A 22566-nucleotide genomic window follows, 5' to 3' on the forward strand; every position below is an offset into this window, starting at 1 on the left:
TATTAAGAATATAAAAGATGGATTAGGCAATTTGATTTCAGATTCGGTAGGCATAAGAGAAGAGTTTAGGAAATACTAGTCAGAATTGTATGACGTGGAAGAAGAGGAGAGTGATGAAAGAATCAGGGACTATTTTGAAAATCTTCAATTGACCGAGTCAGAGGTAGCTGAAAGGGAAAAACTGGAATCTAGCATAACATTAGAAGAATTAACAATAGCCCTTTCAGACTTCCCATCTTCAAAGGCTGCAGGCCCAGACCAGATCCCTGTGGAGTTCTATAAAACATTTCTGGCGGCCCTTAGGTTCGAGTTAATGGACATGCTTATTCAAGCTCAGAGGGGGGTTTCGATTCCAGACTCCTGGGGAGGCACTGAAGTTATAGTTATTCTGAAAAAAGGCAAACCTCCCACAGCCCCCGGGTTGTATAGACCTATAGCTCTAATGAACGCTGATGTGAAGCTGTACTCAAAAATTTTGGCAACAAGATTGGCAGCAGTCATAGAGAAGCTGGTCTCTCCAGTCCAACATGGGTTCATCCCGGGGAAAGGCACCACAGAACATGTCAGAACAGTGATCACTTCCTTCGACGCCATGGAGGTCTCGGGCGGCCCTGTCGCAGCTCTATTCCTCGATGCCGAGAAGGCTTTTGACAGGGTCGCCTGGCGGTATCTATGGGAAATAATGAGGCACTTTGGGTTAGGTGAAGGTTATATAATAGCAATCCAGGTTTTATATAAGGCACCAACAGCCAGAATTAAGATCAACAGAGAACTCACGGCTGCGGTACAGATAAAAAGGGGGACAAGGCAAGGCTGTCCGAGTTCTCCTCTTCTTTTTGCACTCTATATGGACCCTTATCTACGGCATCTTAATTTTAATCCTAGAATTCTCCCCCTTTGTTTGAATGGTTTACAAATTAACGTGTTGGCATACGCAGATGATGTCGCTATAATTACCCCGGATCCATCCACGGCAATTGGAGAAATAGAACAGGAGGCCCAAAAATTTGGCGTAATCTTAGGCTATAAGCTTAATAGTACCAAAACACAAATAATTAAGAATTCATTGGTTAGCTGCAACGATATACGGGTGGTTCGGGCGGCAGTCTATCTAGGGGTTGAAATATCGGCTAAACTTGAGACGGTGGTAAAATGGAATATGTCCCCCTTATTGACAAAAGTAAGCCTGGATCTGGTTATAATGAATAATCTTAGACTCACGTTGGTGGGTCGCACCAACGTAATTAAAATGCTTATATTCCCTAAGTTTCTTTATTTTTTTAGAACGATACCCTTAATGTTCGAGATCTCCTGGTTTAATAAGGTTGAGGCAATCTTGAATAAGTTTATTTGGGCACATGGAAAGACCAGGCGGGCCTATAAATGTATGACTTTACCAAGGGCAAGGGGGGGTGGGGGGTCCCAGATCTTAGATTATATAATTGGGCTTCGGCTCTTCCATATATGCAGGGTTTGATTGGTGCGAGTGGTGCAGATTTGAAAGTTAATGCCTTCTCGACTACGGTATATTCTATTGTGTTGGGTCCAGAAACCGAGAACGCCTTCTTAAGATGTACCGACTCTTCATATTACAAACGTACACAGTTTAAGACTGTTCTAGCGGCGCATAATATTTGGACAGCCGTAGCAAAAAAATGTGGGTTGGGAAGTTTTAACAGATACACGAGACTCTATAGGAATAAATCCCTCCCACCCTCAATTTTCGCTGATGCTACTATGGCAGAATGGGCTAGAAAAGGAATTATAAAAATAGCGGATTTACTGGGCCTAGACGAGAATTTATTGCAATTCTCCGACCTTGTGGCAAAGTTTAACATCGCCAGACAGAGTTTTTTTGAATATCTGCAGGTCAGGAGTTTTCTCAGTAGGAAAGAAGGGGGAGAGGCTGGTTTTGCTAAAAAATAGTATTTTGGAAGCTATAGAACAGGGTGGGGTGTGTTCTATTCGTAGTTTTTATGCTATCTTGGTAGAGTTGAAGGTGGATGATATTGAAAAATATGAAAATAAATGGGCAGAAAAACTAGGAATACAGGGCCGATTTTTTTCGGACTCATTGGAATTAGGATATTCTGTCCTCTGCTCTGCTCCAATCCCAACATTACAAAACTTTATACCAACTCTACTATACTCCGGCACGTACTGCACACTGGGGAGGAACTACAGGGATCACCTGCCCACGCTGTAGCGCTCCAGCAGCAGATAGCATGTAGTGTAGTTCCTATCTTCCCAATAGGCTCTGCGCATTGGAATAATACCTACAGCAGTAAAGGCCTAGGCCAGACGTTAACTAGGTCTACTACTGTCGATACTAGACTTAAGTTTTGGGTTTGCCAGCGTAGCTCAGAGTTCGCTAGAAACTTTCTCGAATGTTCAGGAAAGAATTAACTCCCCTGATTAGACAAGAAGGGATTTAGTTTCTGACAACCATAGAACATGACAACTTTGCTCTCCCCTAATCAAGAGTGTATCTCCAGAGTCGTGTGAGCACAAGGCAATTATTTTACTCAGTCAGTACGTGCATTCTTAGTCTCATCAGAATGTAGAGAAAAGGAAGAGACGGGCGTGTTCAATAAAAAGGTGTTATTTATTGATCAGTCTCTTTTCTCGTACAAGAGAAATGGATCGATATTATTGCAATACTTATAGTTAAGTAAAGTGCATACATTAAAAGCAATAGTATAAAATAATACTGTAAAAACATTGATATGGTTTCTGAGCCATATGATGTTTTAAAATGATTTACATACACATATACATTTGACTAAACGTACTCAACTGGTGTTTCTAAATACGCCTACCCCGTGTACCTGACCTAAGTCTAATGCGTGGGCGGGAATAGAAAGTTACAGTTTAAGTTAAGTTTGTTTTTGCCAAGTGAATAACTAAAGAATTCTCTGTGAGGGGTTATTCAGTTCTGTACCTGGAATTTAGGATGAATGAGGAATGGTATCTCTTTCTCTGGTCTCGATATTCCAGGCTGCCTGCGAGGGCTGCCCGAAAGCGCCGGTGCTGGGTCTCTCGGCAGGAGATAGCAGCGCGTCTCTCAGCGCGTCAGGAAGGCGGGGCTGCTGCCAGCGGGGTCTGCTCTGCTTCTGCTCGGCAAGTGTGGCTGCTCCGTCTTGTCACCACGCGTGTGTTTGCATAGGGCAAGATCGGCAATATTTATACCTTAAAGGTGCCGAGATTGACGTAAGGATGGACATTGATACGTCAATAAAGATGTCATACGACTTGCTCGTTAGCACATTCTTTTACTGAAGTTCTCTGTGAAATCAAAACAATGGCCGCACGGATTTTCCAGGTTGTCATAGATTTGAATTGTTATGAGAACGTCGTATGCCTTATCAGGGGCTGGAGGAATGTCGCTTGTCTAATTAGATCTCAAGCGTTATGACCTAATCAGATAACACGTTCCTGTGCCGTAGTGTGACTGCGTCAGATAACGGTATCTGCATCATGGGGGCTTGTCTTGCCTCATGGGCTGACTGTTAGTTAACTTGATAGTTAGTTTAACCAGAATAGGGTCAGGAATAGGGGGATCGATTCAGAACCTATAGGAATACATGACACCCACTCCACGCTAACTATGGTCATATTTACTAATCTATGCATAGTATAACATAGTACAACATACTATAGAGTATAGTGTATACCTTACCACCCCAAAATACATAAATGCATTTTGAAATTTTCAAATATACTGAAAAATTGCAGTCATATATTTTGTATGCACTCAAGCTATGAATTAAACGCTAAAGTAAACACGCATTTGTATACATTATTGCTTATTTGGTATATGAGAAATACACATGAAATGGCTCTTAATATGGCTATACAGAAAGAAAGTTCGAGACCATTTCATCACATAATAAAATGTTTGTGAACATACCAGCGGGCAACTAAAGTTTATAAAGTATCTAAAAATAGAAATCTTAGTTCTCTAGGAATAGTTTCTTACTTTAAGCAGAAGATAAGTGTCCCGAAAATGTTGTAAAAAATAATTTGGGGCTGCTAAAAAATTGCTGTCCGTGAACTGGTGGGAAAAATTGTTCATGTGACTTTATTTTTAAAGTTGAAGGCCGAATTCAGGGAACGCCGTGTGCGAGCTTGCTCAAAAGTCTCTATTTCTGTTCTGGAGAGAACATCATATCATTAAGGCTTTCGAAAAAACTGTCAACAGCTTCATGGGAAAGTTCCACTAAGTCGGAAATAGGTGTAACCATGCATTCGTGCGCATGATTGTCTCCATTGACATTCTGATTCGCATTGCTGACAGAAGGTCGTACCTGTTCGATGCTGCTTTCATCTTGAACTTCACTACTCTTCAATCGTAGTGGTGAAGATTCCATGAATGCCGTCATCAGGATTGGCAGCCTTTGAGGGCAGCACAAAGCGTGAACCTTGGTAGGAACCAACAATGTATCTGCATCCACTGGCGCATCCGATTGTAGCGTCAGACAGGTGTCTAACACGCATTCTTCTCCGCATAGCAGACACCTCAATACAGGTAAAACACACCTTTGCCACATTGGTCGAAATGATAGAAACCAAGTCATGTTCAGGTCTCTAAGCCGGGAGAGTCCCAGGATTTTTGATATCCGGTCCCGGTATCCAATGGCTAGGATTGTATCTTCCATTGTCGCGAGAGTTTGATCTGTGACATGGGTTGCCATACCGAAAAATAAGGACTAAGAATAGGATTCCTGCAATTAGTCCCAGGATCAGGGGAAGTCCGCCAAAAATCGAATGGACGAAATCTGGAAAAATACCCAGTATGGCTTTGAATGGTGTTAATGCCATCGAAAATACTGTCTTAAATACCTTTGAGACCCCTGTGGTATCAGAAATATTTAAGATTTCGCTCAGGATTTCCGCGAAATGTACGGGGGAATTAGTTGATAATAATGTATGTATCTCTGCAGTCGTCCTTGCGACTTGTAGATCATACGTTTCTTTTGATGACGAGAGCCTTGTAGGCGTCTGAAGAAGCACTGTTTTCATTCTGCTTAAAGTATCTATTCGAATAGAAGTAATTTTCAAATCGGGCCATGCCCTTGCCTCCCTGTCTGGGAAGGAGCTGGGGAACAATGAGCGCCCACAGCACTTGACCTTCGCAGTCGTAGTGACTAGATAAGGAGTCCCGGGCATAAGACTACAACATCTGCGGTCTACAATAAGAATGTAACTCCCATTATAGAGTCTTTGAAAGAATGGTTCTATTTCAGTTGCAGGTGCGCCTTGCTGGTGACATGAAAGGTTGTATGAATTCCCTTCACAGGCTCCATGCAAACTAATTCCGTTACACAGAAGCGTGCCGCTTAGTGACATAGCACAATTGTTGCCACTAAGAAACACTTTCTGTCCTTTATTACTGACACATGCATGTGAATAGGGCAGGTTCCAAGTTGTTTTAATGTACCCCTTTCCCAATTTCTCGTACATGCCAGCCTGTATATATTTTTGGCAGTATTGAAACCTGAAGGTTGAGATTGGAATATTTATGATTCCGTGTATTATCCATTCACTGACAGGTCGTTCTGACATTGTCATTGGTAATCTTTCTAGTTTTTCAATGCTCAAGATTGTATAATCAGCACCCTTTTGTGCCATACCGATTTGTCTATCAGTAAGGTTAAAGATTTGGAATAGTGACGTTGTGTTGATTAAACGCCAAGGCACATAGCCTGAACGCAGATTTTGTAACGTCCAGCCAAGCTGTACAATAGAACGCAATTGTGACTGACCATGTTGTAATAACAGTAAGTCTTGCGATAATATATCGATTGCTGACGACACAATGCTGTCCAATGAAAAAATTCTGGAGGACAGAGTCATTAACCCATTGTCCACTACAGAAAGTGATTTTTCCAAATTAATACGGTCAATTTCCCGTATTCTCTCTGCTGTTTCAATTTGAGTAACCTTCCAGGCCTCATTGTATGCTGCATATACAGAGGCTGCTATGAAACGCTTTTGACGCTGTTTGCGTGGTCCCAAAGTGAAATCACGCAAGTCAGCACCATCAGTAAGTAATAAGTAATATTATCCCTATTTCTAAGGTTATATCTATTCCCAGAGGGGTCACTCTGCGGTGACCTCTGTCTTCGGTTTGGAGATTTTTCTCTTCGCCTTGGAGACCTTCCTCTGGACTGGAATTTCTTTTCTTTAGGATTGGATTGTTTGTTTCCATCCCAGTTCTTTTTTGGTGAATTATTATTAAAAAATATTTTTTCTGGACTTTCAGTCAGTTGCGGTTTTACTGGTATTCCACCTAAACTATCTCTACCTAGTTCTTCATAGGATTTTTCTATGATTCTGGCAATTTCAGCTGGTTGGTCTGCTATATCTGTCTCTTTTAACCTCTGGCGGATCGCCACGTTTGCTGCTTCTCCCTTTATGTTGGCTAATAATATAGCCGAGACCTGCTTGAAGTCTTTTAGTAATTTCATACCAAGAGTTAAAGCGGGCTCTGGACCGTATTCATCTTGAATTTGTTTTAGCACATCTGGTATTACCGAAATGGATGGAACACCGTGCGTTTTTGTGTAGATAGAAGCGAAGACTGTACCCCAAGTGTCACAGTCCTCTATGTGTGGTGCGATTCCCATTGGAAGACAGATAGTCAGAATCCTGTGTTTTTCCAGCGGGGTGGTGTCAGGAAACACCGCCTCTATTTGGGTAATTTTCTGTGCCAACCAGAATGGTATTTGTTCCCGTTTAGCCGGTACTTTACCTAGGCAAGACTGGATGTTCTGTGGTGTAATTTTATTTGTATTCCCCTGGTGAGGGGTCAGCTGTGGAAGTTTAATCGCTGGCTGAATTGTTGAAGTCCGCATTACATACTGGACTAATTGTCTATGAATTTTTATTAATTGTTTTAGCTGTATTAACAGCTCTCCTGTAGACATTCCTTCGATGTCTGGGTGTGGTGTGTATCCGGCTAGGACCGGCCACGTTGCTCCTGGTCTACCTAAAGGACCGAGCCTTGTAATGTGATTGTTATGTATTAGGGCGCCATCAAATAAGAGCAAATGCTCTTGGAATTTGAGTGGTACTTCCACCTCCTCGAAAGGAGTGTAAATGTCAGGTGGTACCTCTATTTTGTAATAGTGGAAGTACTTTGTTACAGCATTTGCTGCTGGAAAATGTATCCATGTATAGTATACCTCTGTCTGCCGATATTCGTGTGCCTCAATTACGAATATGACTGTACCACCTCTTGGTGTCAGTCCATTTTCTATAAGTTTTAAGGTTATAGATTTCCTTTTGGCGACCGGGATGAGTATTATATCCCCGTCCGCATCTAGGGCTGCAGTATCAGCTGCTGCTATTTCAGCTGCTAATCTAACTGCCTCTCTTTCTTCATCACTGTCTCCCATTTTACTGACAGGATGGTATTATGTTTGTTTGCAGATCAGGTTTCTAATGGAAACAGAGATTAGATGCACAATATTTTGGAACTGTTTATCCTTCAACGTTGACTATACCAAGAACCATACATAGGAGTTCCCTCCTGCGAGGTTTTGGAGGATATAACCTTTCACCCACTCCAGACGTCTTTGGAGTATGTGGGAAAAGGGGTCTGAGTGAGAAAGCACGACTGAGTTACTCTAAATGTCTTACGTTAGTTTTATCGCCCTTTCTAAACGCGTTGGGCGCCATGTAGTGTAGTTCCTATCTTCCCAATAGGCTCTGCGCATTGGAATAATACCTACAGCAGTAAAGGCCTAGGCCAGAGGTTAACTAGGTCTACTACAGTCGATACTAGACTTAAGTTTTGGGTTTGCCAGCGTAGCTCAGAGTTCGCTAGAAACTTTCCCGAATGTTCAGGAAAGAATTAACTCCCCTGAGTAGACAAGAAGGGATTTAGTTTCTGACAACCATAGAACATGACAACTTTGCTCTCCCCTAATCAAGAGTGTATCTCCAGAGTCGTGTGAGCACAAGGCAATTATTTTACTCAGTCAGTACGTGCATTCTTAGTCTCATCAGAATGTAGAGAAAAGGAAGAGACGGGCGTGTTCAATAAAAAGGTGTTATTTATTGATCAGTCTCTTTTCTCGTACAAGAGAAATGGATCGATATTATTGCAATACTTATAGTTAAGTAAAGTGCATACATTAAAAGCAATAGTATAAAATAATACTGTAAAAACATTGATATGGTTTCTGAGCCATATGATGTTTTAAAATGATTTACATACACATATACATTTGACTAAACGTACTCAACTGGTGTTTCTAAATACGCCTACCCCGTGTACCTGACCTAAGTCTAATGCGTGGGCGGGAATAGAAAGTTACAGTTTAAGTTAAGTTTGTTTTTGCCAAGTGAATAACTAAAGAATTCTCTGTGAGGGGTTATTCAGTTCTGTACCTGGAATTTAGGATGAATGAGGAATGGTATCTCTTTCTCTGGTCCCGATATTCCAGGCTGCCTGCGAGGGCTGCCCGAAAGCGCCGGTGCTGGGTCTCTCGGCAGGAGATAGCAGCGCGTCTCTCAGCGCGTCAGGAAGGCGGGGCTGCTGCCAGCGGGGTCTGCTCTGCTTCTGCTCGGCAAGTGTGGCTGCTCCGTCTTGTCACCACGCGTGTGTTTGCATAGGGCAAGATCAGCAATATTTATACCTTAAAGGTGCCGAGATTGACGTAAGGATGGACATTGATACGTCAATAAAGATGTCATACGACTTGCTCGTTAGCACATTCTTTTACTGAAGTTCTCTGTGAAATCAAAACAATGGCCGCACGGATTTTCCAGGTTGTCATAGATTTGATTTGTTATGAGAACGTCGTATGCCTTATCAGGGGCTGGAGGAATGTCGCTTGTCTAATTAGATCTCAAGCGTTATGACCTAATCAGATAACACGTTCCTGTGCCGTAGTGTGACTGCGTCAGATAACGGTATCTGCATCATGGGGGCTTGTCTTGCCTCATGGGCTGACTGTTAGTTAACTTGATAGTTAGTTTAACCAGAATAGGGTCAGGAATAGGGGGATCGATTCAGAACCTATAGGAATACATGACAAGCATACATATTTTTGCTACATGCCCTCAATTACGAACTTTGTTGAAAGGCATGGTAGACTTCCTGGGTCGTACATTTGGGTTGGATGTGACGCTAACACCAACAGTAATTTTGTTAGGGGTTAGAGGGTTCAATGGTGAGGTACATCGTGAATTTTTGTTTGCAGCGATGGCGGTGTATAGATTGTTGATCGCCAGAGCCTGGCTAGACAAAATACCTCCAGTAATACAACAATGGATTGCCTTGCTATTAGGGATTTTTAATTTAGAAAAAGGCATCTATGCTAGGAAGGGTAGAAGGGCAAGGAGGTTGGGAAGGAAAATATGGGAACCAATTCATCAATGGAAAGAGAGGATAAGTGAAAGTTATAATTGATTTAACCCCTTAAGTTATGTTTTGTCTGGTAAACTGAGGCAATTTGTTATATAGGGTTTGTGTTCTTTATTTCTCCTTTCGTAAACTGTACCATAATCAATGTACTGTTTTTTTTTAAATGTTTTCTTATAATTTGCTTAATATTTGATTATTATATGTATTAGTACTCTGTGTAACGCCATACGTGTGCCTACAAAAAAATGTAATATATATTTATTTTTTTTTAAACAAGAAAAAAAAACAAGTGGAATGGAAAACAGGTGTGCACTTGGGATTTTCAATGGATGTAAAACAAAAAAATCTCATCTCTGCCACCTGAAAGGTAAATGTGTGCAATTGGTTAATCACCAAATATAAAGAATGCTTGGGAGCCAGTATAAACTTTAACTGGTTACTTGGAGTTTCATGCTGACAAATATTTATTCTTCTTGAGAGGTAATGTGACGGTGTTACCAGGTGAGTTCAGCAATGTCTCCTTTTTAAAGACAATTATAAACATTTTGAAATTGTGTGTTTAGTGTAAATTTTCAATAAATTCTGCCATAACTTTGATACCTAATAGGTGGGGTAATTAGGCTGTTCACTGCTCACATTGCAATCCAAAGTTTTTTCAGAATTCACAACAAAAATTAACAAATTCGTTCATAGTTAAATGATTAAAGTTTTATTTACTTTTATTTTGGTATTACTTTTATGTTGGTATTCCTCCTATGTGCATTGAGGCCATTTGTATGTCGTTATTCACCTTACATCATGTGATTTGTAGGATAAAGGCAAAATCCACATAGGGTTGCAACTTTATCTACAGACCTGCGTGGTGTCACATTTGGAAGTGAAGTAAGCCCAAAAAGTTGTCAAACTGTGTCAATTACATTAGTTCACCCTGATTTTCCGTGCTCCACATGTGCCATGATGGAGACAAAAAGAGCAACAATTCAAAAATAAAGGATTAAAAAGGTTGAGTCAGGATTAATATTCACTAGCAAGAGAGAAGGCATAAGGTTTATGAGAAAATGGAAACAACACTACAGAAGGTAATTACCATTCTTCTAGTGGATTCCCTTTGTCACAGATGCTTCATCATGACTCACACCTATAAACTCATCAACTCATCATGCCAATCCAGTTCATTATGCACCACAAAACTCTCCAGGACAAGTGTGACTCAATGCTGAACTTCACATCTAAGTAATAGTGCTTGAACATGTCTGAAAAGAGATCAGAGGAGCTTCTAGGCACATTTTAAGGACAGGCCCTCATTTAAGAAATGATATAATAATTGGCGGGCAAGCTCCTGGTTTGCTAGCAGGTAAAGGTTTTTGATAAATACAGAGGTCCATCTAGAAAGTGCCTACTTCCAATTGGTACTGCGTTTCTTTCTTTAAGTCATATAAAAATTAGAAAACTAGTCAATAACTATAAACTACCAGTATAAGCTCACAGCTCTCTTATGTTCGAATCTAAAAAGCCACTCCTCATGGACAGGTGAGGAGGAGAATAAAAAAGCCAGAAGTTACATCTTTTGGTGAGAGATGCAAGTCTGAAATTAACCTAGGCAGAAAAGAAGGCTTTGCTCTTAGTTGCGGTCCACTGTGGAAAAAGGAAGCGTAAAGAGGGGAGGGCAACACCTCTTATAATGTTCCCATGGCACTCAGGATAGAAGTTCACACACTTTGGGGGATATTCTCAAGAACGTGTGATAATTATCACGAAATAAGCATAACACAACTTTGCACATCGCTGTTTATCGCGACAAAATAACACTGTGTTAACGTTGTATTCTCAACCCAGCAGCACCATGCTATAGTCTCACAAAAACATGCCAAATGACCGTGTTAAAATTAACGTGATGCCCAAAAATGCAAAACACGAAAAAAGTTGCGATGCTCCAAATCTCGATACAAAAATCAGCGATAACCAGCAGCAGGCCTGTAATTCCCACGCGTCATGCGGGAAAATGCACTATTAAAGCAGAACAAAAAAAAACTGTGTAGCACTATGGATGGACCTGGACCGAGTGCAGAGGACAACACGAACCCCACAAGCCCCACAGATGACCAGCAAGGAACCTCGGGGTTGGGGAAGGCCAAGGAGAAGAGTAAGACGCCGTTCAGTCCGCAGGAAAACAGGATCATCGTTACGGAGTTGATAGAACACTACCAACAACTGTTCGTCACCTCCAATGTGTCATTGGCAACAAAGACGTAAATGACAGACCATCTCAGACCATGTGAATGCAGTTGCAGCGTTGAGGAGGTGTTGTGTCCCATGGCGGAGTGCGGGCTCGAACACTGCCTTGAGACTTGTTTTGCAGGCATAAACTACAATTCCCATGCTCCTAGGAGAAGCGCGCGGCGGAAGAGGCAGGTGACGTCATTGCGCAAAGTATCAAGATGAAGCCGGGAACAGCGGAGCACCGCCGTTGATTCTGCGTTCTTCTTGAAGATCACGGTAGGGGTGTTCGCACCAGTTCAAGTGTATCCTTTTCCTGAGAGCCACACAGTTGCTCTTCTTTGTTCCTGTTCCTTGTTGGTTCCGCTTTGAGTCATTAGGCTCTAGCGGTTCGTTCTCCTGAGTATTGTTTTGAATATTGTAATATTGCGGATAGGAGCTCCTGTCATCAAGCATTGGGTGGGAGTTTTACTCCGTATGCAAATGGTGTGACTCTCTGCAGTAAGAGAGTATTCGGACTTTGTCGTACTGTGCACGCCTTCGGGCACCTATGAAGTGACTTTGGAGTGACTCTCTGCAGTAAGAGAGTATCCTTGACATTGTCGTACCGTGCCCGCCTCCGGACACTGTTGTCTAATGGACTTGGGACGTTTCAAGTTTTACTGATGACGTTGTTTTTTGGATCTTGGCAATTGTGCTTTGTTATCTACACCAAGTCGGAACTTCATGCAGAATTAGTATTTCGTTTGTTTTGCTGATAGCAAGTTCAGCACACATTGCCTTTTTTGTGTCCTTATGAAAATCAGTACCGTGTTACCGTCTCTGAATTGGATCATTGGATAATAATGTCATGTGGCATACTTCAGGGTGATATTAACCCGGAGCGCAATCACTAGAGTTGGATTAATGAATTATTCATTGCGCAATCTTTTGTTTTGTTGCAACAGGGGTTAATGAGCTTCGCCTGGCTGGCTGTTTTCCAATGCCCCCTGTTGAAGCCTATTCTGTTTATCATTTGGTACGTGTTTGCAATGCCTTTTGTGGTGATATGTCACTGATCTGTTGATAGACATATAACCTGTTGTTCTTTGCATTTTAGACTTTGTGACGTTCACTGCATATCCAGATTGCCAGGCAAAGCAAACTTATTTTCCCTTACAGGTATTGCTGCATATGTGTTTATATACAGAATATTAGTATGTATCACTTATAACTTATGTTTAAGGTGACCGTAGTGTATGTGCTTGACTTATAGTGCCTTGTTCTCGTTACAGCTCTCTCTCCCCGCCGTCCCCATCCTACCCTCCCCTTTTGTCCCTCACTGGCCCACTCCTTCGAGTCTGTGGTACTTCAGACCTAGGGGCTGTCTAGAGGTGGAACCCATTGAGCATCGTACGATCCTGAGGACACCCGGACCTGCCAGGAGGACAATAGAAGAGGTCAAGAGGCGCTGGAATGATGTATAGGGCAAAACCAAGAAGAAACTCGATGCCAATATGAAAGCAACAACGCTGATTGGAGGTGGGGATCCAGCGGTTGGTACCGTCAGCCTGTGGACAATGATGGTAAGGATGCAGAGGATGGTTGTTCATTTGATCCTGTAGTGGGCAGTGACATCCTCTGGTGTTAAGTCTGTGAGGCTGGTGCGTATTCAGAAGGTCCTCTGTCTTTGCCTGCGCTGCCTCTGTGGTAGTCCGGGGGGGGCGCAGGGAGGGTCGAGGGAGTGGCGGGCCTGGGGCTGGCGACAGTGAGAGTTGTGGCCCTCTTGGGGCTCCGAGCTGCATGATCAGTAGCTCCATGGCATCTGCTGTTCTTCAGGTGTGGCTCTGGGCTGGGCTCCCTTTTATGGTGCAGGTTGTCGTCCGACTTAACACCAGGTAATAGCAGGTGTTAAATCGCTGCTGCTAACTCGCCTTATAGCATGTTTTGGGATCTCATCGCCGATCTGGCTGGTCGTGGAGATTGTTGTGAAGTGTTGTTGTCGCAGCTTTTTGCACGGGAACACCTACTCTACATATCACTAGCATTTGTTGCCGGTGTCATCTGTGGCGATGTTTTTTGCAGCTGCTATCGCAGGAAAACTGGTGACATCGGCTGTTAACACCAGCTTGTGAATGTGGCGATAAATCTATTGCCTTTTTGGCTGTGATAAAGTGCCGCTAACTCGCCGATAAATCCTTGAGAATATGCCCCATGTAAATGAGGAGAGCCTATCAGTCAGTGTCGCTGCTCCGCTATGGCGAAGGAGTGTCACCCCACTGCTTTTGAGCAGTGCAAAATAAAGAAATATAAAATGATAATACCTTTGAGTTATTATCATTTAATGTTTACTTTGCGGGCAGGCGGGTCGGCGAGTCGGGTGGGCGGCTCTACTCTCAGAGATTGTTAGCAATAGTAAAACTCAGGTTCTTAACTTTAGGGACCGGAGCAGGTAGAGGTCCCAAAGTGTCAGGCCAGTAGTTAGTTCTCCAAAGTTTAGGATTGTTTCCCCAGAATAAAAACCTCTGTTTTAGAACTGTTCTGCTACAAGGAATTTCTGGACTTCCACAAAGAGATATTACTCAGTCCGAGCTGGAGCAGGGAAGGGTCGGATACTGAGCGGCAGAAAGAGAAAAGATGATCTGGGTATCATCTGCGTAGGAAAAAATAGTAATTCCCAACTTCTCCGCAATGTTTGCCAGAGGCTGACCATAGAGGTTGAAAAGGAAAGGGCTCAAAATAGAGCCCTGCGGCACTCCTGAAGATAAAGTTACTGGATATGATTTTGTGGTAAGGAAGAAGACTTGGAACAAGCAATCTTTTAAGAAAAAGATAAGCCACCTCAAGGCCACACCCTCAATACCTGAGGCTTCAAGATGATCAGCCAAGATGGAATGTGAGACCGTGTCAAATTCCGTACTCAAGTCTAGTAAAATGAGAGCTGCCAAGCCACCACCATCAAGCTGCTGCCTAAGATATTCTGTCACCCCAAGCAGAGCTGATTGGGCTCTGCTTTTTCTTCTTTGTTTCCTGTTGAGGCTTTCCTGCGTTTTGCCATCGCCTGGCTGTGAAGGACTTTGCTGAAATCTACAACAGATCTCTGGCTGCCATGAATTCAGATGTTGGTGAGTGCCCAGTGAATGTGCCCAAGCCGGAGATAGCAATATGCTATTTTACAAAGCGCCACCCCGTTCCAGTAGTGCCCCCTGGCATCCTTACTCCAGTTAAGAAAGCTCAGGAAGATCCTGTCCCAAAACTCAAGGCGGCACAAAATGACGATGGCTCTTGGACACTGAATGCTTCATTGGCTTCTGCCCTTGAGACCACTGAGGAGGAGCTCAAGGCAAACATCACAGGCCAGGACACTGACTCGACAGTGTGGGCCACAATCCTCGCCCTGATCTGGCTACATGCCACCAGCCAGGTTTGCTACGATGACTGGGATACTAAAGGCAAGCTCATTCTGTTGGCTAGGAACCATACAAGATATGCCTCTGCTTGAGTGTGTAGAAGCTGAAGACACACTGCTCGGCCCATCTGTGGATCCCAGAGTGTTGGAACTGTGAGTCTATAGGCAGACTGTAGGCTCTTTGCCATTCACCCTTCAGCTCTGAGTTCCAAACCCACAGCTAGAGCCACTCAACGATGGGAAGAATTCACAGATCAAAATGTGTTTGATCAATTAATAAACAGAGGTACTGCAGCCAGATCGGAAGCCAGACTGTGATGGATGAAATACATTTTGAATTGTCACGTGAGAGGATAGTTGTTAGTTGATATGTCTTTCCAAAACTTTAGAGAAAATAGAAGCGTTATAGGACGATAAGATGACCAGTAAAGAGGATCAAGACTGGTCTTTTTCAGTAAAGGAAGCACAAGAACGTGTTTCCAGTTCTCAGGAATGTGACCTGAGCTTAGAGAGGCATTAGGAAGATTAAGAATCACGCTAAGGACCAACTTGTCCGAAAGCCTAAGCTTGTATGGGGTTTGAGGGTCAAGTGGGGAGCCAGACTTGATAGTTCCCAGTAATGCTTGGAGAGTGGCCAAGTCCAGCCGGAGGCAGTTCCTGATATGTCGAGACTCATCAGAAGAGGAAGCCTGGGAAAGTGTGTCAGCATGATCAACATAAGAGGTAGCAGGGAAGGTAAAGCTACCTTGATGAGATCAGTCTGAATCTAGTTGGTGGTGAATGGACTCTACCTTATTAAGGAAAAACTTTTCTATTTCATTACACTGATGTTGTGTGAGTGACGGAGGAGGCAGAAAAGTACTAGCTGCTGAAATGTCTTTCACCACTTTAAACAGGGTTTTCTGGCAATGTTGGGAATTTGTGATCCTTTCCATAAAGAAGGTGTCGCAAGCTTATATACACAGAGAATGTTATTTTTTCATTGCTGCCAAGTAAACTAACTTAGCCTCTGGCTCTTAGTGCTTCCTCCACTGCCTCGCTAGGACTTTGCAGTGTTTTTTGTCTTGTTTGAGAGAGTCGGTGAACCAAGGGGCAGGAGGGAGCATTCTGAGTTGAGGTTTGGCTAACAGAGGAAGGGTGGAATCAATAGCTTCCGAGAGCCAATGATGCACAGAAATTTGTTCTGGGTCAGGTTGGGATGTAAGGATACGGATTTTATTTAAGAGCTGTTCATTAAGCACCAACTAATCAAGTTTGGACCAGTTCCTTGATTTTTGCATTAAAACCGGTCAGGAAGGAGGGGCTGGGAGGGATTTGATGGTAAAAGGAACTGCAAAGTGATCAGTCCAGCAGAGTTGAATAGGCAGTGCAACAGTCAAGGTTAAAATATTGGAACAAATGCGGTCCAAACGGTGCACTGCTGAGTGAGTCGGTGAGGAGTTAAGAAGCCGAAGGCTAATAGTGTTCAGGTCATCTATGAGAGCTAATGCTGATTTATTGTTGGGGTCCTCAAGATGAAAGTTGAGGTCACCAAGCACTGATTAATTGCCCCCCCCCCATAGAATATGGGGGCAAGTGGAGTCAGCAAGGACAGAGCCCCAGTTGTTAGAAGGCCCAGGGAGGCGATAAATAAGAGCACCCGAAAAGGTGAATTTAGAGGGAAAAGGAATGGGGAATAGCAAGGCTTCACAGTGAGGAATCTGGAGTTCCCCAATTTTACAATTGTGGAGTTTTGAGTATCTGCCTCTGGATTTGCCTATATTTTTGTGTTGCAATATGGGTAGCCCACCCTCTCTAAACTAATTATCGGCCTAGAGGTGACTACGTAAATCTCTCTATTAATAAATGTTATAATTTTGGAAAATCTATATACTCTGGGTCATTTTTAATCGAGGTTTTGTGTCATCCTTGCACGACACAGAGGAGAGCAAGTGCGACGCAAAACCTAAATGAGATTTATCAAGCCACGCAAAGCCAGCTTGCATGGCCTTAGCACAGAGGTCTTAAAACGTTTTGTTCTGAACCCTCACAAATAAAATATTTTGAAGTCAGGGCCCCCTCCAAACCTTTATAACAAAGATTGGGCAGAGGTAGGGCTGAGTACAGGGTTGGGCCTTATGAGATCATTCTGGGAGATGTTTTCTATGCTGCATAATTCACAATAAATGTGAGACTTATTAAAGAACAACTACATCAAACAAAAACATAAATTAACCAAAAAAGCTCTGCTTCCCATAATTTGGCCTGTCACACTCCTCGGCCCCAATACAACTGCACCTGCTGCAGTAATGTTAATCGTGGCCCTGAGTAGCAAGAAATCTCCTCCGACTACAATGCACAAGGTAGGATGTTTTTAAGGCTCAGGAAAATTAAGTGAATCTGCCAAGAACCACAGGATGTTGGACGAACGCTGGGACTTGAACCTGGTTCCCCAGTTCCAAAGTCAGCAGTTCTCACTATTAGGCCACATTTCCTCCCTTTTGAGAAAAAAATGCGCTCCCATGTGTTGTCCCTCCTTTTTGCAGCAATGATGACCGCGGTCCTAACTCTCGCAAGGAAAATATGCCCACATCCTTTTTTTATAAGAAAGCGCTGAATTGTAATACAGTGGGCCCCTCAAAACCCTGGACCCCAGTGCCGCTGCACCTGCTTCACTGATGATAGCTATTGCCTCGCCAAGTGGTATGTCTCCTCTGCCCTTTGTTAAAAACATTAGCTCCCATATTGCCCCATCCCGGTTACTGCCATTTCACTGATGCCTAAAGTAGCGTGTCTCCTCTGCTACAATTTCCCTCACCCCATGACCATTACACAGAGGCCCAAAGAAATATTGCAAGAGCAAGTGGCTACTGGGCCCTACTGCAGGTTAGGAAAAATGTTAAAACAGACATTGGGTTTAACTGGTCCCTCATGCCACTGGGGCCTGGTGTCATAGCACCAGCCGCACTAATCAAACCTACAATTTGCGAAGCAGGTTGACTCCGCTGCCCACTCCACTGGGCCATTACTCCTAAGACTGAGATACAAAGCAGGCTTTCTAACCCTTGTGTAAAGCAGATGCTTGAGAAATATATTGGGGAGGAGATTACGATGTGAGTTGGATGCAGTTATTCATAAAGGTTAACGGAGCTTTAATGCCCTAGAGGGAAAACGTTGATACGTTTGTTTTTAGAAAAAACAGCAGTACAAAAGGGGGTGGTGATGGACGGAGCATCTGAATCAATCAAACACTCACACCCAGTCAAAAGATCTGGGTTTAATCCATCATCGTTCTTTAGCCCACTCTGCCACCCCAGTTCAGACATGGCTATATGCAAATCAGTCTGGCCCTGTGCCTCATGGGAACATTCCAGCCCGAACTGCCAAACCATGTCTTCCCTGGACCGGAAACAAGCTTCAGAGGACCAGTTTCTGGCATTCCAGCCGTCTTCAGCCCGGCTTGCTTGAATCCAGTGGCAAAGTGAGCAAGGGACTCACGTCTGAGCATACCCTGCCACACTTATGGCGGCCAAAAGCGGTACAAAAGGGGGTGGTGATGGACGGAGCATCTGAATCAATCAAACACTCACACCCAGTCAAAAGATCTGGGTTTAATCCATCACCGTTCTTTAGCCCACTCTGCCACCCCAGTTCAGACATGGCTATATGCAAATCAGTCGGACCCTGTGCCTCATGGGAACAGTCCAGCCCGAACTGACAAGCCATTTCTTCCCTGGACCAGAAACAAGCTTCCGAGGACCGGTTTCTGGCATTCCAGCCGTCTTCAGCCCGGCTTGCTTGAATCCAGTGGCAAAGAACCGTTTGAAGAACAAAAAGGATTAAGAGGACTAAAAGGAGTACAAGGAATACAAATTAAAAAATGGACAATGTGTTAAAGATTTTATAGCATCATGCATAGTCAGCTGTGCGTCCAATTTGGAGTGTATATTCGCTCCTATTTTCGATTTGTTCAAATTTAATGTGGTACTGGGGCAGACCACATCATCGGGTTGCACGCAAAAGAAAACAGAACGGACAAACTTTGATAAAAAAACAAGATAAAAAAACAAATGGAATGGAAAACAGGTGTGCACTTGGGATTTTCAATGGATGTAAAACAAAAAAATCTCTTCTCTGCCACCTGAAAGGTAAATGTGTGCAATAGGTTAATCACCAAATATAAAGAATGCTTGGGAGCCAGTATAAACTTTAACTGGTTACTTGGAGTTTCATTCTGACAAATATTTATTCTTCTTGAGAGGTAATGTGACGGTGAGTTCAGCAATGTCTCCTTTTTAAAGACAATTATAAACATTTTGAAATTGTGTGTTGAGTGTACATTTTCAATAAATTCTGCCATAACTTTGATACCTAATAGGTGAGGTAATTAGGCTGTTTACTGCTCACATTGCAATCCAAAGTTTTTTCAGAATTCACAACAAGAAATTAACAAATTCGTTCATAGTTAAATGATTAAAGTTTTATTTACTTTTATTTTGGTATTACTTTTATTTTGGTATTCCTCCTATGTGCATTGAGGCCATTTGTATGTCGTTATTCACCTTACATCATGTGATTTGTAAGATAAAGACAAAATCCACCTAGGGTTGCAACTTTATCTACAGACCTGTGTGGTGTCACATTTGGAAGAGAAGAAAGCCCAAAAAGTTGTCGAACTGTGTCAATTACATTAGTTCACCCTGATTTTCCGTGCTCCACATGGGCAATGATGGAGACAAAAAGAGCAACAATTCAAAAATAAAGGATTAAAAAGGTTGAGTCAGGATTAATATTCACTAGCAAGAGAGAAGGCATAAGGTTTATGAGAAAATGGAAACAACGCTACAGAAGGTAATTTCCATTCTTCTAGTGGATTCCCTTTGTCACAGATGCTTCATCATGAATCACACCAATAAACTCTTCAACTCATCATGCCAACCCAGTTCATTATGCACCACAAAACTCTCCAGGACAAGTGTGATTCAATGCTGAACTTCACATCTAAGTAATAGTGCTTGAACATGTCTGAAAATAGATCAGAGGAGCTTCTAGGCACATTTTAGGGACAGGCCCTCATTTAAGAAGTGATATAATAATTGTCGGGCAAGCTCCTGGTTTGCTAGCAGGTAAAGGTTTTTGATAAATACAGAGGTCCATCTAGAAAGTGCCTACTTCCAATTGGTACTGCGTTTCTTTCTTTAAGTCATATAAAAATTAGAAAACTAGTCAATAACCATAAACTACCGGTATAAGCTCACAGCTCTTACGTTCGAATCTAAAAAGCCACTCCTCATGGACAGGTGAGGAGGAGAATAAAAAAGCCAGAAGTTACATCTTTTGGTGAGAGATGCAAGTCTGAAATGAACCTAGGCAGAAAAGAAGGCTTTGCTCTTAGTTGCGCTCCACTGTGGAAAAAGGAAGCGTACAGAGGGGGAGGGCAACACCTCTTTTAATGTCCCCATGGCACTCAGGATAGAAGTTCACACACTTTGGGGGATATTCTCAAGAACGGGTGATAATTATCACAAAATAAGCATAACGCAACTTTGCACATCGCTGTTTATCGCGACAAAATAACACTGTGTTAACGTTGTATTCTCAACCCAGCAGCACCATGCTATAGTCTCACAAAAACGTGCCAAATGACCGCGTTAAAATTAACGTGATGCCCAAAAATGCAAAACACGAAAAAAGTTGTGATGCCCCAAATCGCGATATACAAAAATCAGCGATAACCAGCGGCAGGCCTGTAATTCCCACGCGTCATGCGGGAAAATGCACTATAAAAGCAGAACAAAAAAAAAAACTGTAGCACTATGGATGCACCTGGACCGAGTGCAGAGGACACCACGAACCCCACAAGCCCAACAGATGCCCAGCAAGGAACCTCGGGGTTGGGGAAGGCCAAGGAGAAGAGGAAGACGCGGTTCAGTTCGCAGGAAAACAGGATCATCGTTACGGCGGTGATAGAACACTACCAACAACTGTTCGTCACCTCCAACGTGTCATTGGCAACAAAGACGTAAATATGACAGACCATCTCGGACCATGTGAATTCAGTTGCAGACTTGAGGAGGACAATGGAAAAGGTCAAGAGGCGCTGGAATGATGTGAAGGTTTGTGAAGCGGTTGGTACCGTCAGCCTGTGGGCAATGATGGTAAGGATGCAGAGGATGGTTGTTCATTTGAGCCTGTAGTGGGCAGTGACATCCTCTGGTGTTAAGTCTGTGAGGCTGTTGCGTATTCTGAAGGTTCTCTGTCTTTGCCTGCGCTGCCTCTGTGGTAGTCCGGGGGGGGGCGCAGGAAGGGTCGGGGGAGTGGCGGGCCTGAGGCTGGCGACAGTGAGTGTTGTGGCCCTCTTGGGGCTCCGAGCTGCTTGATCAGTAGCTCCATGGCATCTGCTGTTCTTCAGGTGTGGCTCTGGGCTGGGCTCCCTTTTATGGTGCAGGTTGTCGTCCGACTTAACACCAGGTCAGAGCAGGTGTTAAATCCCTTCTGCTAACTCGCCTTATAGCATGTTTTGGGATCTCATCGCCGATCTGGCTGGTCGTTGAGAATGTTGTGAAGTGGTGTTCTCGCGGCTTTTTGCACGGGAACACCTACTCTGCATATCATTAGCATTTGTTGCTGGTGTCATCTGTGGCGATATTTTTTGCAGCTGCTATCGCAGGAAAACTGGTAATATCGGCTGTTAGCTCCAGCTTGTGAATGGGGCGATAAATCTATTGCCACTTAGGCTGTGATAAAGTGCTGCTAACTCGCCGATAAGTCCTTGAGAATATGCCCATTGTAAATGAGGAGAGCCTGTAAGTCAGTGTCGTTGCTCCGCTATGGCAAAGGAGTGTCACCCTGCTGCTTTTGAGCAGTGCAAAGTAAAGGAAATATAAAATGATAATACCTTTGAGTTATTATCATTTAATGTTTCCTTTGCAGGCAGGCGGGGCGGCGGGGCGGCGGGGCGGCTCTGCTCTCAGAGCAGGGCAGGGGATGAGTGGTTTAACAACTCCTAAGTGTGCAATGACTGTTTGGTCGGTCCTCTCGCGCCGCCCACAAGAGTCATGCGCACTTTCACTGTTCTCCATTACAGCCTGTGTGGAGAACATGACCAGGCCCCCATTCCTTGGTTGAGCATAGAACCAGGATGCTCAAAACCAATCACAATGCTGCATCGCAGCATTGTATTTGGTCAGGGGAGCATGGGTACTTAACAATCACAACGCTGTATTGCAGCCTTGTGATTGGTCAGGGGAGCCTGGCAGTTCTTCCTGGCTTCCTGTTCCTCGAGTCCCACGAGGAGAGCAGAAGCTGAGCTTCGGGACCTAGCGGCAAGGTAAGTGTATATATTTATTTGCATTTTGCAACTTCACGCTCCCCAACCCCCGCGCATGCCCGGCCACCCGCGAGTTATGCCGGCTGTCACTGCTGTAAGTGCACCATTTAAACAAAATCTCACGCCCAGGCCATCTTCATTTACAAATAGTCGAAGATGCATTTGCGCCTCCTAGGGAATGCAGCCACAGGGCCCCAGGGCACACGAACTACAGTTTGAAGATCTCTGCCTTAGTGGCTTGATAAATCTTGAGTAACGCAAGGCTGCATGCATTAT

The 22566-nt window shown here is 43.5% G+C and overlaps 1 pseudogene; it reads left to right on the plus strand.

Annotated features, from left to right (window-relative positions):
• Nucleotides 1-14681: 14681 nt before the first annotated feature.
• LOC144827551 (von Willebrand factor A domain-containing protein 5A-like) lies at nt 14682-15138 on the plus strand (annotated as a pseudogene).
• The last annotated feature ends 7428 nt before the right edge of the window (nt 15139-22566 follow it).

The sequence above is a fragment of the Lissotriton helveticus genome, chromosome 4_1 (assembly GCF_964261635.1).
Source record: "Lissotriton helveticus chromosome 4_1, aLisHel1.1, whole genome shotgun sequence".
Classification (NCBI taxonomy): Eukaryota; Metazoa; Chordata; class Amphibia; order Caudata; family Salamandridae; genus Lissotriton; species Lissotriton helveticus.